This window comes from Lonchura striata, chromosome 1 (genome assembly GCF_050655825.1).
Source record: "Lonchura striata isolate lonStrDom1 chromosome 1, ASM5065582v1, whole genome shotgun sequence".
Taxonomy (NCBI): domain Eukaryota; kingdom Metazoa; phylum Chordata; class Aves; order Passeriformes; family Estrildidae; genus Lonchura; species Lonchura striata.
This window is the reverse complement of record NC_140703.1, coordinates 11380987-11396239: the sequence shown is the minus strand read 5'-3', so window position 1 is coordinate 11396239 and position 15253 is coordinate 11380987. Positions and strand designations below refer to the sequence as shown.

Here is a 15253-nt window from a genome sequence, read left to right as displayed (position 1 = left end):
TAGTGATGTCTGATTAGTCAAATGGGACTAGGGAAAAAAAACCAGGTGTGGAACCAAATAATTTTTAAATATGACATTGCATAGAAGGAAAGAAAAAGCTGTGAGCAAGATTCCAAGCCAGACTGAAAGTGGTACTGAAGGAAGGGGAGGATGACCCAAAATTAGCCGTGATGGTCACAGCCTCTGCAGTCTCTTGGGGGGAATAGGCCAGCAACTGGCCCAGGCTCTGTGAGGTGATTTCCATCACCTGGGTTAAGACCTGGCCTGAATCTTAGTCCTGGAATTAAACACAATATTTCCTTTGTTTCTCCAGAAGCTCAGGCTCCTTTCTCATGGCTCTAGCCATTCTAAAGTCACTGCAGAAATGAGGACAGGGTTTATTTTCAGTAATATATTACCAATAATAAGCTGCAGTTCATAAGAAAGCATAGTAGCATCTCTGGTGCAAATGATTATCAGGCAACTGGGTGCATTCTAAAATTAGACCCTAGTGCTGCCAGATCTGATCTCTCTCTCTGGCTTTGGGATGTTATAAACATAATTCATAGATGTTGTAATTTTCACAGAGGGAAATAGGACACAGCTGTACATCATCACCCTGAACTCTCAGAACACTTAAGCATATACATCCCATTAAAAACACATTTTTCAGCATATCACAAGGAAAATATTCCCTGAAACTACCTTTCTCTTATAAAACTGAATCAAATTAATAATGTAAGTAGTTCAATTCTTGTGCTATTCCTTGTCCATTTTATTTAAAGGAAGAATTAATTTGTCTTTTCTTAAAGAAAGAAAATGGTTATTATAGAAAGGGTGGAATTTACCTACTCTTTCCAACAAGAAGTCTGGATTTGATGCTTTCATTGTTATTCATGCCATAATATTTTATGTGGCTTTCTAAATGATGCAATCTTGGATATGGAAGAATCTCTACCCTAGGGGTGGTGGGCTGGTAGCTGAGGTTGAAATAAAATTTAAATCTTTTTCTCTTTCTGTAATGCACACTATTCATGCTTCATGAAACTGTGCTATTTGACACTTCTCCAGATAAATGCAACGTCCTTATGATGTGTCATGCTTCATTATGTTAGCAAGCTCTGTTCCTTAAAGTTAATCAAAATGCCACTGGAATTTTCTCATGTCTTTTTAGGCAAGTTTCTTTGCTGGAGGAAGACCTTTTATATCCCTCTGAAGGTGCTTTTAAGAGCAGTTCTGTAAGTGCTGAAGAGCGGGATGAGGTCAGAGCTGTGGGATGCAGCGAGAAGGTGCCTGGTGCTCCAGCTGTTTACACAGGTGCTCTGCTAATGTGATCCTCTTGTCCTTGGGGACCTTGTGTCTGCCTTGGGATGGGGCTGGTTTTCAGCTATGCCACCAAAGGAGAGCTCCCCAGTTCATCTCTGCAACTGTGGCCCATGTAGAATGACTGCATGGATGCAGTTCCAGAGCAGAAGTAGAAAAAAAGGACAAAGTAGTACAATTATGCATGTGCTGGTAGAGGAATATTATTTCATAGCTTTAATATCATAAGAATGTATTAAAACATCAAGCTGGTTGTTACTTTGGTGCCTAAGAACATTACAAGTTCCCAGTGAGGAAGTTGGGGTTATACATGTCACTGATGTTTATGCATGTACTTTCCTTATTCCATTTTGTATTTACAATGCATATTTTCCCTTGAGTTATTGCTAGAACCAAAACCCATATTTAATCAGATATAAAAAAATCTACTGATACAATTTTTATGTGAGAAAGGTTAGCTCCTGTTCTTCTGAAAGTTAAGAGGTGCTTCATTCAGTATAAATCAAATCTATGTAATCTCAGAAATCCCATTGGACTTCATTTTTTACCAAAAATACTAATGAGGTCACTCTCTACTCTGACATCACTCCTTACTCTTCCTGCAGGAACTACAGCAGAAGAACATTGCTCTGTGAGAGGAATTATCCCTCAATATAGTACCTGTGGATGCTGTGAAGGGCAGAAAAATCTTTCCTTGCACCAAATCCAGAGCACCAGAGAATCATAGAATGACTTGGGTTGGCAGGGACCTTAAGGACCTTTGAGTTCCAATCCCACCACCATCAGCTAAACCAGGTTGTTCAGGCCCCCATCCAGCCTGGTCTTGAACACTTCAGCCTATCTCAAACTCATTTGATTTTCCAGTAAATCAAATGAGTACCAATTTCCTTTTTATAAAAACACTATTTTATTTATTTTATCTTTGAAATTATTTCTAATAGGAAATCTTTTATATTTACATTCTCTGAGCATCATTGTTAAATCCTTAATTCTACTTGGCTAATAAGTCTAGCTGAGGCCTAATCAATCATTATCTAGACCGAGACTGAAAAACTTAATAGCAACAAGTATTTCGAGAGAATTTTGTCAATTCAATTTGCTACTCAGTCTCACAGCCTTGACCCAGGCATAAGCCAGGAGGGGATTTTTCCAAGGTTCCCTGTAGTTCAACAAACGTTAGAAATTATTTTTCTATCAATCTCAAAAAGAAAAATGGACTTTTCTTCTGAAAGGGAACTAAAATACATATTGCTTTTCTAGTTCACTTGTTTAATAATGACAAAACCAACTACAAAAAGAAACCATGCTGAAAGTCAGAGTTTGCTATTTCTGCTTCTTCATCACTGAATTTTGTCAAATGTCAGAGCTCTGGATATGGCATTCATCAGCTACCTGCTGCTCCAGAACAGCAGAGGGAGCACAAAACACTTTGTTTCCTTTTAATTTCTTGGTGATGGTGAGATTAACTTAAAAATGACAGTCACAAAGGTTCCTAGAACTGATAGGTCTTCATCAAGTTATATATTTTTCTAATTGTCTGATCAGAACTGTTGCTGATGGTATCTCTCCTCTCCTAGAAAATCACACACAACTTGCAAGTACTGCTTGTTTTCATCAAGAAATCTGTCTAATCTCTTTATATTGGCTTTGACTTTTATTTTTCAGCTAAACTTTAGATACCACATCTTTTAATCACTACCCAAAGGTCCAAATAAGTGGCAAAATAGTTAGAACTATGTGCAATTTTCTACTTCAAAATAGACTACCTTGGCTGATGTAATTCAGGACCGAGTAAGCATCACGATCTTGTCAATTCAGTTTTTATATCTCTTCTGTGCTATACAGCTATGTGTGTGTTCTGCAGCTCTTGAAATATCTTCTTCCAGCTTCACTGCCTGAGGCCACAAGTGTGCAGAGCAGTTCTGCCTCCCAAAGAATGTCAAACATAATGAAAAAATGAGCTTGCAAAAGAGCAGATTTTTGTGTGCCTTTCTGCTTGTTTCTTCTGCCTGCTCTTTTTGCTTTCCCCTGTCCTCCTAGGTTTTATTTCCTGCTTTTGGAACTGTATCCAAAGCTCTCTCAGAATAAACTGCTTTTAAAAAGCTTCCTCATAATGAGGCTTGTCACACAAATGAATGGAGCATTGCTGAACACTCACAATGTGGCACAGGCTGACTCAACCTTTCGATGCTCGCTCTCAGAATTAGCATTCTTGTCTAACAATGGCTTTCATCCCTTCTCTTTCTGCTACCAAACACTGTGACCTGATATATTCAAGAAATCACGCTCACAGAAATGAATGGAAAGTATGAGGATTAAAGTGAAGGTTAACCTCACAGAATAGGAGAACTTTAAAGTCAGGCTAGCTTCCTTATCCGTTGGACCTAAGCATTATAGGAGAAGCAGGAGAGTGAGTGATCTTGAATTCAGTGCCAAAGGTGAAGGCAGCTTTCCTCACAATGGGCAAAGCCTGTGTGCTTTAAGGGTAACTTCAATGGAACTGCTCCATGGCTGAGGCAAACGGGGTTGGGCCACAGCTGCACCAGGGAGGGCAGAAAGGCTCAGCATCAGCTGAGCTACCCCTGCCCCTTCAGAGCACCCGAATCCTGGAGGAGAAACGCTGTGAGATACCTGCTTTGAACTGATGGATGCTGGGAGAGTAGAGGCTAGGCTTGAAAGCCTTTCTGTCAACTCACTGAAGACATTAGAAGACAATAGAATAAAAGAGAGCAGCCTCACTGCTGGAGTTCTGAGAGCTGAACAGCTCTTGCTGGAGCTCACGCCCAAATTGCTGGTGCTGAGCAGCCCTAGGTGCTGTGTCTGCCCAAGAGTGCAGTGAATCTTACAGGTTCTGGGAAGTTTTTGAGGGCAGTCTTCTTCCCAAAGGGGACACAGTGAAGAAGAAAAAAGAGCGGGAATTTATCCACAATCCTGAATTTCCATTTTGCATGTAATATTAACCTTGTAAAGAAAGGAAGGTGGTAAAGGGAGGAGGGGAATGGAAAGGGAAAAAGGAAAGATTATCAAGAATTCAGCTCAGCATTGCTGAAATGTCCAGTAGAATGGAAATTAGAAATTCAATTTTGTTGTTTTTTTTTTTTTAATAATCACAATGAGTTTTCTATTTCAACCTTTAGAAATTATGTGTTACTCCCCAAGCTGATCTGGAAAATTTGCTGTTAGGCTTTTTGCCAGCTTTCATGAGTGCTAGGAAAGGCCTAGTAACCCCACCTCAACTAGGAGTCTCCGATGTGTTATAGGGGATGCATGGCCTCCTCTGCTGTCAGTGTAAAAGTCTGATGGCTACACAAGATCTTTTCATGTCTTGGCTTCTTCTGCTTAATCTTTTGCAAAAGTAAGCACTCTAGAGGCAACTGTGTACAGCAGGCAACATTAAATTTCTTCCATGAAGTTTTAATCCCAGTTTGCACTGGTGACCTTGCACAATCTTTGAAAACCTTCACTGCTTCACTGATTAAGCTGATGGACTGATGTTTTTCTGCTTTCTATGCAAAAAACGCATAACACCTTGCTTGATTAGAGATACAATTGCACAGGATTATTAGCATTATGGAGTAGAAATTATAGAAGTGCAATTTATGATCATCTGGCTCCCAGACTACTGCACTTTATTAAAACAAGAGAATATTTTGGGGAAGAAAAATAGGATGCAGGAGCAGGGCTGCTGATGATCTCATATTCAATTCCACTTTAGGCAAAAACAAAGCATGGAAAATTTAGCCCAGAATGATTAAAATTCCTGGGGTTATAAACTATACCAAAAACCAAATGCTATGAAGGAAATTATTAGACAACCTTAATTAAAAACATCACTACCAGCTCTTCACATAATAAACGCACTTGATCTGAGTGAAAGAGAATGAAGTTAATGGTGAATAAACATTGGAAATAAAAGGAAGATTTTACAACCTAGTGCTGGGGGAGGTTTTCATCCCTCCCCATAGTCCCTGCAGCCCCATTTCAGCTAGTGGTGGTGGATAATCATGAAATTTGGGGATGAAATATGTATCCACCCTGTTACACAGAGGAAAAAACAAAGCAGAAATTCCCATTATCTCTAAGTTAGGTGGGGAAGGAGAGGGACAGAAGAGGCAGAAAGGCAGGACTCCCTGCCAGCTGGAGGAGCAGATGAGAGGCTGGGCAGGGAGGGGAGCTGACCTGGCACCCCTGTTTGGGAGGGAGCCAAGCCTGGCTGCAGCAGTGACTGGGAGCACCGGGCAGGTGTAGCCTCAGACAGGTCCAGCCTGGCTGAAGCAGAGGTCAAGCTGAACAAATTTGATTAACTTCTCCTGAGAAGGGACAATGACAGCTGACAGGAGTGCCACAGCAGACACAATCTCCTTGGACTTCGAGAAGCCTTTTGCCGTGTCATGGCTTTGAAGGCTGGATGTTAAAACTTGTATTGCTGGCCAGATTTTATTAGTTAAATCAGCATCAGAGTGAAGCAGGGATGTTGAAAGTGCATTTAGATTTCATGCTAATCACCTTGGCAGTGACCCTTTAAAAGCAAAAATAATTTTAAAATAGACTACACTGCTTGCAACTCTAAGTACTGCCTATACTTATCTAAGCAGAGGAGGTTGATTTTAGTCAGAAAGATGAGCTTGATATCTTTAATTAATTCTTAATAAAAGAAAAACAAAACATGAAAGCAGCCAGCATAAGAACTTAGAAGCAAGCCAAGAATTTCATATTTAGGGTCTGGGCCTTGTAAGCACAAGAACCAGAGTAAATTTATTTCCATGTGTGAAAATCAATGATCTTTGTCATTGTAATTAAAACTGTACCTAAAAGTATGATTATTTCCATTGTGGGATATTTTGCCTGCCTGTTTCAGTAAGAGTTATACCACCACTGGCAGACAGGGAAACTCTCAGGCTGCACATAGATTATAAAGGCACAGTGGCATTGTTCTCTTATCAAGGTTTGGGCTGCCCAAGCATATTCTGTGTAAGGACAGCATCTTGCAGCTGTTTTCACAGAATCATCAAACAACAAAAACACCACTGAAAGGGGAGCATTGGAGGTCTTTTAGTCAAAATCCCAGCACAAAGCAGGACTGTAGCCACTGTAGGATCAGGTCAGCTCTCTCGTAATCTAGCTGGGCTGTGAAAAACTAATTTGCAGATTTGACAGCCTCCCTGTGCAATGTGCTCCCATGCTGCATGACTGACACAGCTTTGCTGTTATTGCTTTGGTTTGGGTTTTCTGTTTGTTTTTTTTTTTTTTTTAATTATTATTTTAATTATTCACCTATAGTTCTTGATGTCCAGGGATCCCTGAAAATGAATTCAAAGGAGGGAAACCTTTATAAAAACCAGACACATCTTCTTCTATTGTTCTCTACCTCAGAAGTATGCTAAGGCTGGGTTGTCAGCACTGAATAGAATTTGTTGCCTTTTGTTGATTTCATCCAGCCTATTAATATTGTTGGTGGGGTTTTCTTGGTTGGGTTGGTTTTTTATGTTGTTCCTACTTAATTAATACAGTGCATTGTCTTGGGGCTATTTGAGGATGAAAAACAAGACTTTAATGATAAAATACAGGGAAAAAAGACAGACTACTCTTGTCAATGTCAGCAAATAAATAGCATTAATCTGTCTTCATTACTGCCATGGATGGTGTAACACAAGAGCCCAGCAGGTGGGAAGAGTAGAATGTCTTTTAACTACTCCACAAGTGCTAAGAATTAAGCTGAAACTTACACTGTAAATTTTTCTTTGATCAGCAAAGAATTATGATAGTGATTTTGTCTCCAGAAGCTTTCTGACATCTCTCCATACTGAGGGAGTGCAGAATGTCTGACCTGACCTGTTGTCACCAGTTCTCAATGGGAGGTGCCTCGCTGCCATTTGTGCCTTTGGAAACTCTGCCCTGTCTGCACTGTGGAGTGGGATGCTCATTCCAGCTGGAGTTCCAACTCTCCCCTGCTATATGATTTCAAAATATGAAGTTTTAATTAGCACATAGTTAGGTTTTAGAGTGCTTCCAAATATGTAATTTCCTTAAAGGCTTTCAGCAAACGGATGTTTGGTTCCCCTCTCCCCACCTCAAAAATGAGTTAGCCAAGTAATCTGTGCCAAGTGTTATTGAGAATAAAGGTTGAACGCACACAAATAGATTATGTGGAAGTGTAAATCAGAACTGTACAGTTCACTTCAGTGATTTAGATTATCTGAAGATATGGACTAATAATTATTGGAAGTCTACCTTTTTAAAAGCAGTTTTTAGTCCCTGTGACATCTAACCATCTGGCTCCAGTTTCCGTCGGTATGTATTTTCAGGCATAAATACTAGGAAGGTTTGTTAAATGTGCAGATTACCCAGGCAGCAGGCAGGGGATGGTGATAGACAAAGCTTTATTTGCACAGCTCATTTCTTTGCAAAGTTGTCTTGGTTAAACTTCATATACCAATCAGTAATGGAATTGGTTTGTCTGTGTCTTTCCCCATGGCTTTTACTACTTGAAGATTTTAACTGATGGGACAAGGGAAAGAATATCCTGGCTGTTGTGATAATCTGCCACAACAGCCAGTCTCACTGTGGAGGCAACAGGAGAGATTGTTTACAGAGTGCTTATGAGCTTGACCCCTTTTGAGAGTTTATTGCTCTGGTACATCTCTGTAACATTTAGACGTGATCTGTTTTGGGAAGAATAATGGCTATTAAAGAACTAACCCAGAAAAGTGCACATCATGGCCTATTTGGAACTCTGTTGTTGGAGAGTGCACATGTCATTGTCTCTCCCAGGCTCACAGATCACAGCTCTGGCAGCACTGGGCATCTCATTCCCTGAGCAGATGCTTTGGCCCCCGTGGCTGCCATTGCTCCCCCTGATAAGGAGGTTGAATCAGCACCCTCACCCTGCAGGGCTGATATTCCAGAGAATTATCACCGAGGCAAAAGCAGAAGCTCTGAACCCACAGAGATCTCGGTTACCTCTACCAGGCTGCTTGCCAGGGCCAGCAGAGCTCCTCACCCCCAGTCTGAAATTCATAACATGCTCTTTCAAAGAGCTCCCACACAGAGACTGTAATTTTCTTTACTGCCACAGAACTGCCTCATTTATAAACTAAGATCTAGTGTTTGAACACAGAGGTCTGTTCTCCCGAGGATATGATTTTACCAAGCACAGTATTTCCTGAGGCAACAAAGTTATTGACTGCAATACTTTATGTTGCTTCAGAAAGGAAGCCTCTGTGAAATAACCTTTAATTGTCACCCTGCTGTGTCTTTTTTGTATCTTCAGGTATGCATTTAGAAAGGGTTACAGGATACAGAAGAACCTTGAGGAGCTTTGTAACCAGTCCATTACTTTTTACTTTGTTCCTGCTGAGATTTCTGCATTCATCAGGTGGGGAGACAATCTGTGATCCTGGAAAGAGATATGTGCTTCTCCATCTCTACAGTCCCAAAAAACTGTCTCCCCTCCCTCAAACCAGTACTCTTGCCATCTGACATGCCTGTAGCAGAAAATGCCCTAAAGTTTCTCTGCTATCTCAGCTGCAAGGATGTCACCACTCTTGTTGATATAGCCCAAAGTCAACTCAAGTTGATTAGGAATTGAGGGAAGATTTTTAGATGTTGCTAATGAAAAAAAAAAAAGGGTATCTGCAAAGTTTTTCCTATAACCTCAGTTTTGTAATGTCTGTGATATTCAGTTAGTCTTAACTATCTCATCAAGGCTAATGGCTAATTTAAAGTTCCTTAAGACTGTTCTTAAAAAATGCATTTCCTATTGCCATTGTAATTTTTATCTCACCCCAGTGTAAAACAGTTATTGAGTTTCTGTAGCTTAGATTCTTACATATATCTTACTAATTCAGTGAAAGGGACATATCTTTGTGGGAAGAAAAATACCTTAGATCCTGTTAATACCCTCTTCACCCCAAAACCTGTGACACTGTTTAAAAATCTCTGGTCTTGATGTGTGGAAACTAAACTTCCCAACTCAGCATGTGCATCTAACAAAACCCATCATCAACCAATTGGAAGTCTGATTCTTGAGGACCACTGAACATTTCAGGGAGCTGCAATTACAGAAACAATTGCATAAAATAACTTTGGACTAATGGTGTGTGAACATCAGCCCTCCCAACTTCCTCTTTCATATTTTGGTTGGAATCTGACAGTGCACAGGGTTATGTTAGGAACACTTTAGGGAGTGTTGATATGCTTCAGAAATTCTTCATCTATCTGTGATTTATGCTTGTGTTTTATTACTCCGTAGGCTGAATAGCCTCATATTTACAGGCTAGTTGATGTTGAGAAGAAAAAGGGCAGGGTATGTTTTAATGAAGGTGAAGCATCTTAAACTCCCCTCACATAATTCCAATTCCACTTTCAGTCATAGCTGTACAAGTCAGGAGGCACAGCATGTTTCACATTTTTGTAGTGCTAGACATATGTCAAATATAAGAAGCAGTTTACCTAAGACAAATAACAGACTGCATTAGAAAATCTGCCTTTGTTTATTAACCATGTGAATTTTTTATTTTGCATTTTTATTTGGTACAGTGGAAAGTCATAAAATTTGTATTACAGTAAGACCAAAGCTTTCTACCTCTCCTTAGGAGGCCTGTAAAGCTTGTGAAAAACATTAAGTTTTTGTTCCAAAACTGGTGAGTTGATGCCTGATGCCAGTGCACAGGTTGTGCTCCCATGTTCTGCTGATCAGTCACAGGTGGGCTCGGGATCATCTCACCCAGGTATCTGAAACCTCAGCACAGGCAGATGGGATGAGCAGATCAACAACAGAGCAGCAGAGCAGCGACAGGGGATGAGCAGATCAACAGCAGTCACTGAGAAAGACCTGGGGCTGCTGGTGGGGAGAGGCTGGCCATGCCCTGGCCATTGGCAGCCCAGAACCCGCCGTGTGCTGGGCTCATGCCAAGCCCCGTGGGCAGCAGGGCAGGGAGGGGATTCTGCCCCTCTGCCCCGCTCTGCTGAGACCCCACCTGCAGGGCTGCATCAGCTCTGGGCTCAGCACAGCAAGGACAGGGACCTGCTGCAGCCAGGCCAGAGGAGCACCGAGGGGAGCAGAGGGATGGAGCAGCTCTGCTGGGAGGAGAGGCTGGGAGAACTGGGGTTGTTCAGCCTGGGAAAAAAAAAGGGCTTGAGGGTGACCTAATTGCAACTATTTCAGAAACTGAAGGGAACCCACAAGAAAGATGGAGTGACTATTTACAAGAGCCCAGAGTGACAGGACAAGGGGAAATGGCTTCAAACTGAAAGAGAGTAAGTCTAGATGGGATATCTAGGAAGAGTTTTTTTTTTACTGTGAGGTGGTGGCACAGGTTGTCCAGAGAAGCTATGGATGCCCCGTCCCTGGAAATGATCAAGGCCAGGTTGGATGAGCTCTGAGAAACCTGGTCTAGTGGAAAGTGTCCCTGTCCATGGCAGGTGGATTCAAATGAGATGATATTTAAGGTCACCTCCAACCTAAAATATTCCATGATTCTATGATATTTTCTACAGGTCTTGTTCTTGTCTCTGCTAGCACTCTGAATTAAATGCTACACACTGATCCTGGTGTGAGTTTTTAACATATGACGACTCTTCAAATGCATGTAAATGTCTCAGCAGTCTCCCTTAAATTCACACATGAGCCTACACATGGTACAGCTGAGCTCACCTGACTGAGCCAGAGAGCTGCCAGTGGCTTGGTTTTCTTGCCATGCTCACAGATAACCCATCCCAGTTGTCTACCCAAGTGAAAATATAATGCAAACGTTGCTTAAACCCTGCAAGCAGCCAGGTGATCACTGCTTTAGAACTGCAAACTTGCTACCTGCAGTGAGCACAGAAGAGGCTTGAAATATTTGATATGTAATATGAATACTAAATGTAATTATTTAAACCAGCTATGTAAACACAAGGTAATACAGTAGCTTTAACAGGCACTTCTCCAATCCTGCCCAAGTACAGTGGAAATGCAGGTGAAATTGTGTAGACCAAACTGCCACAAAATAATACATAAATATAATTTTTTTTTAATTGTGACAAGGTAGTTAACAAAGTGCAAAGATGAACACCTGTCTCTTGCATATGGATTGGCATGTACAACAGAGACCCTTGGAGTACATGAGGGTTTATGGAGAAGTTTGCAGAATATTCACTGTGTAAAACCTCTCCCCAGTCCTATTTCTAAAACTGAACCTTTTCCTACTGCTATTCTAAAAGGGTGAAGGATGAACTGATTGAGGAGGACAAGGTAGTTTCTTGTATGCCTATTTGACAGTACAGAGAATTTATATGCTGATCACAGAGTGGAAATTATTATGATTTAAAGTTAAGATGTCTAGAAGTGAGAATTGGAAGGCCCACAGGGAAAACAGTGAAGGAATGTGAAAAGAGAGGCTGTCATTCTAACTAGAAATATGTAGCAAATAAATAAATAAAAAATAAAATCTATTACATTTTGATGTGTTCTATAATGAATTATTAGACCTAAAACCAACATATACTGTAATGTGATAAAAGAGGCGTTCTATGTTGGGTTTTTCTGTTTGTTTTCCATCTATGATATTGCAGAAATACATGCTTATTTAAAAGAGGGAGAGAGAAATATTTTAAGAAATTGCTCTCAAATTTGTTTGGAATTATATCCAGACATTCGAATAGAAACCAGAAAACAACATCTTTCTCTCTTGTTGACAATGGTAATATGTCTTTCATGTGTGCATACAGTAGAAGTGAGCTACTGGTGAATCAAAGATATTTAAATTTAAGAGTACCAGCATTTAAAATTAAGAGTACCACTTGTGAAGCCTTTGGAAGAAGAGACAGTCAGCATAATAGAATAGTAACTTGTGGGGCTGAATTTCTATTCTTGTTCTTGAATGCTATTGCATCCTTTGAAAAACTCACATGAGAAAGATTTGAAATTAGAGAACTTTTAAGCCCTCTGCAAATAATTTAAATAGTATCCACAACTGGTAATAACTTTTTTACTCTTCTTCTGACCCTTTTCTCTTAAGTTCTCAGGTACAGCATGAGAGAAAGGAGGAGATTTTCTCAGCAACAGGAAAATTCTCTCTGCCAATACCAGCACTTCTGCTTTAGTTCACGCTGGAACAACACCAAGGTGGGACTGGGGGGAAACTTTCTACCTCTGCTCATATAAATAAGGTTTCAAAGGTTTGTTCTTAGAGGGATGGGATGAAGTGATTGAGTGCACTGGTAACAAAATTGAAAACTTTTCTAAAGATAAGTAAAGTTAAAGCTATGAAATTCATCATCCATTCAAACCCTTCCTTTCTTCTCCCCTGTACAGAATTAGGTGCGTGGCCAGCTGAGCTGCATGTGACTGTGCACAGGATTTCCAGTGCTAGGCTATGGTCAAGCCACATGCAAATTATTGTTTGGCAACACCACTGGAATATTTCTAGGGTAGGATTACCCCTGATTCTGAGTGAAAATAGGTGCCTGCAAAGAACAATGGGGCTTTGAGCCACACAAACCTATTTTTTTTCAAGTAGGTCATAGGTGGATTTTTCCTTTTTTTCCCCTTCATGGTAGAAGAGCACAGCAATATGGACCATCTAGGTGCTAGTTGCTACGGTAACCATAAAATCACATCCTCCAAAACGTTTCTATTTAATTATATACATCAATGACTAGCTAGTGAAGTAAATTTCTTTTATTTTTTTCTCTCCAAAAAATGTATGTTTGTTACAGTTTAACCTTTTTTTTGTCACTGATATTTTTGGGAGGAGAATTTTTTCCTTCTTACAGGAATTTTTAGCTGATGTTCCATACAGTTTTATTGACATCATAAATTATTGTATTGGGCTGTAGTGCTACACAGTTAAGGGTTAGAGGTTTGTCATTGTTTCTGTGTATTTATAGCCTAATTCTCCAGACTTCTCCTTGATATACATTATTTGTTTCCTGCCTCACAATATTGGGGCTATATTTCACCTGTGGAAATACCTACACTGGGTTGAAATCCATATCTGCTAGAACACTACATGAAAAACACACCCTGTGTACAGAAAACTTTACATTTTGGTAATCAAAACAAAGACAAGATACTGAAATCAAAAGTAAGATTGTCTCAGATGGACTTCCTGAACTGCTTTTGTGCACCAGGATGAAAGGGCATTAAAAGTCTGTAAACAGTAATTCAAATGCCTCTTCTTTTCCTAAGGTACCTTCCTTATAATACAGCAATAACTAAGGCTAACTTTAATACGTAGGAAAAAAAATGATACTTATTTTAATTTATTTAGTTTCCCAACTTCTGTAAATTTAATGGCATATCTTTTTAAATGTTAGCAGAAGATAAATATTTTGCGATCCTGAAAGCAGAAATCACTTTTCCTGATCTTTTTACAATATATTTAATGTGTAAGTTTAATTTTTCTTTTCCCTCCTTCAATATTTTTCTTTAAAATATGTTGGTAAAAAAATAATTAATGAGGAGTGATCTCCACAAAGGTATTAGACAGTCGTGTTTAATTCTTTGTTCATTATTCTGATACTGCATTGCCACACCTTACCAGAAGGAATCTTTTCATATAAATATGAACATTTTCATAAATAAAAAAAAATCAGGCCCCACACAAATTTGTTTCATGCATTCAAACTGCACCTAATTTTGGGGGTTTTCCAGGCAAGAGGTCACGTGCTAATAATAGTGTTTATTAGCTACCTTAGTTTCACCAATGTAATTAAAATTGCACATTGCAAGTCATTTTTACCATTTTGATAAGTAAGTGATATAATTGGAAGGTCTCTTAGGATGATTCAAGAAGGAAAACTCTGAAATCAATATACAGAATCCCTAAACAGCAGACACCTTTAGCCAGTGTATTTGAATAAATACACTGTGTGAGCTTTACAGAGTGGTTGACACCCAATCTGAATAATTTGTTTAAACCTAATTAATAATATTCTTTCTGTTGGGAAAAAATAATTAAATATAAGCATAATGAAAAAGAAATTCAGGTCAGGAAGTTTAAAGCTACAGTGTTAGCAATATAACAAGAGACATTTATCAAAATTACTACCAATGTGTTTATTTTCTTCCAGAAATTAGCCTGTTGCTGTGATTAACTACTTTTCTTTCTAATGCTAAAGTTGATTCTATTAAAAAATTATAAGTGTTCTGAAATGTATGGTTGTACAATTTGGTTAGCATTTTATGAATATGTGAATGTGGGACATACAGATGAATAGTTTGGAGCACTTCTCAGTCCAGCATCATGCTTTGAGCTGCAGATGCCAATGGCAGAAGTTGTACATCTATTATGAAATTTTGGATAACCTTCAATTTTGGTTTTCATTATTATCCTACTTCCAGACCAAGGGGAATTCTTGAATAATTTGGAAATTTGACTTCTTGCTATGTATGGAATTTATATTATTTTTATCTCTTAAATGGCTTAACAACTTGGTGGAGATGTGTCTTTTCATCTTTTTGAAACACTTGTAATTGTATTGACACTCATGGTTCAAGTTGCAGTTAAGGCTGGTATGCATAAACAGTCTAGAATATCCATGTTTCTCTTGAATTCCTGTCATCCTTCCACTGTTTTTCTGGGTCCTAGGGTTCAGGGCAAGAGAGAAGTATACAGAGAGAAGAATCAGCATCACAATCCTTTTCTGGGGGGTGTTGATTTAGGTTTTCTTCTGCTTCACATTTGGGTCTGGCTGGAGAAATTTTATGTGTTTTACATGATCTTTGCCCTGCTGATTCTTCACTGGTTCATATTTCCACATTTAACTGTTATGTTAGAGATGTCATTATCTTATTTGTTATCCTTAAAGCTATCTTTACCCTGCTCCCATGGTTGCGTTCCTTTAATTAGGGTTACCTGACCACTGGTGACATGTTTATAGCCCTGTGGTGACTGCTGTCATCCTGTACCCCTGGTTTCAACACCCCTGCAATCACCCCCTGTCAGTATTCTTTTTTCTTTGTTTT

The 15253-nt window shown here is 39.4% G+C and overlaps 2 long non-coding RNA genes across 2 annotated transcripts in view; one reads left to right on the top strand and one right to left on the bottom strand.

The window, feature by feature from the left end:
• Positions 1-14908, top strand: part of LOC146768589 (uncharacterized) — a 95150-nt gene extending 80242 nt beyond the window's left edge. The window contains exon 7 of the long non-coding RNA XR_014957987.1: positions 1154-14908. This is a non-coding gene — a long non-coding RNA (uncharacterized LOC146768589). The remainder of the gene's footprint in view (positions 1-1153) is intronic.
• Positions 1-15253, bottom strand: part of LOC146768587 (uncharacterized) — a 131312-nt gene that overhangs the window by 31940 nt on the left and 84119 nt on the right. The window lies entirely within an intron of this gene.